This window comes from Zingiber officinale, chromosome 8B, assembly GCF_018446385.1.
Source record: "Zingiber officinale cultivar Zhangliang chromosome 8B, Zo_v1.1, whole genome shotgun sequence".
Taxonomy (NCBI): domain Eukaryota; kingdom Viridiplantae; phylum Streptophyta; class Magnoliopsida; order Zingiberales; family Zingiberaceae; genus Zingiber; species Zingiber officinale.
This window is the reverse complement of record NC_056001.1, coordinates 100,946,623-100,947,536: the sequence shown is the minus strand read 5'-3', so window position 1 is coordinate 100,947,536 and position 914 is coordinate 100,946,623. Positions and strand designations below refer to the sequence as shown.

Here is a 914-nt window from a genome sequence, read left to right as displayed (position 1 = left end):
AATTTAACAACATTTAGGAAGTGCATTTCTCGGTGCTCTAGCATTATGTTTAGGCAAACTTATGGAATTAATTTCTATTTTTTTATCTAACAGAAGTGTTAAGTAATTATCTTTACAACCTTTTATTCTTGGACTTTCGTTTACAAAGCCGGTTAGCAATAAAGCTTATCAAGTGTTTAATTCTTTTAGTATTTATTTCTTGATTGACCATAAGTTATGATGTAGGTTATTGAGGATATGTCTATACAAGTCAATGTACCTGCTCTAGCAATGGAAGAGGTAAAAATATCTTTTGGAGTTGTCTTTTAGTTTATGGTAAAAATAGTTTCGAGTCACTAAAATACAATGGTTTTGCAGGTTGCTCCATTGGCCGTCTCAGATGCGGCTATGCTTGCCCCTGAGGAGATTTTTCATGGAAAAGGAAACATCAAAGAAGAGGCAGAGTTAACAAAAGAAGAGAGGAAAAGGAGACGGGCCAACCAGAAAAGAAGATTTCGAAGATTGAAAGGTATCCTTTATTCGCTTATATTTATGGTTCTGCTTATTTTCATGCTTGTCTACAATCTGTGCATAATGGTCAAAAAAATTAGTGGCGAACTTGTGACAAACATGATCCACCACTTAGAATTACATAGTTCTTGTGCACAGGATTGTATAATTTCATTCTGCTCTTTTTTGGTGTCCTCAAGAGTATTGGGAAGAATGCCAACAAGCTAAAAAAATGAAGAGACTTTAACAAATTAAGGAGCACTAGGAGCTGCAATCCCTCCTCTTCACCGACATCTAAGTAGAAAATCTTGTGTTATATTGTTCTACCTTTGTTTTAATAGTGTTATCATTTTGTTGGTTGCTTATGAAATTTCTTCAAAATGTTATAAATATTATTTTTGAATGTTAGAAAATTGTATATTAAA

General features: G+C 33.2%; 1 long non-coding RNA gene across 1 annotated transcript; it reads left to right on the top strand.

Moving 5' to 3' along the window:
- Window positions 1-221: 221 nt before the first annotated feature.
- On the top strand, window positions 222-511 carry LOC122017703. The gene is made up of 2 exons (XR_006121427.1): window positions 222-279; window positions 358-511. It is a non-coding gene; the product is annotated as an uncharacterized LOC122017703 (long non-coding RNA).
- The last annotated feature ends 403 nt before the right edge of the window (window positions 512-914 follow it).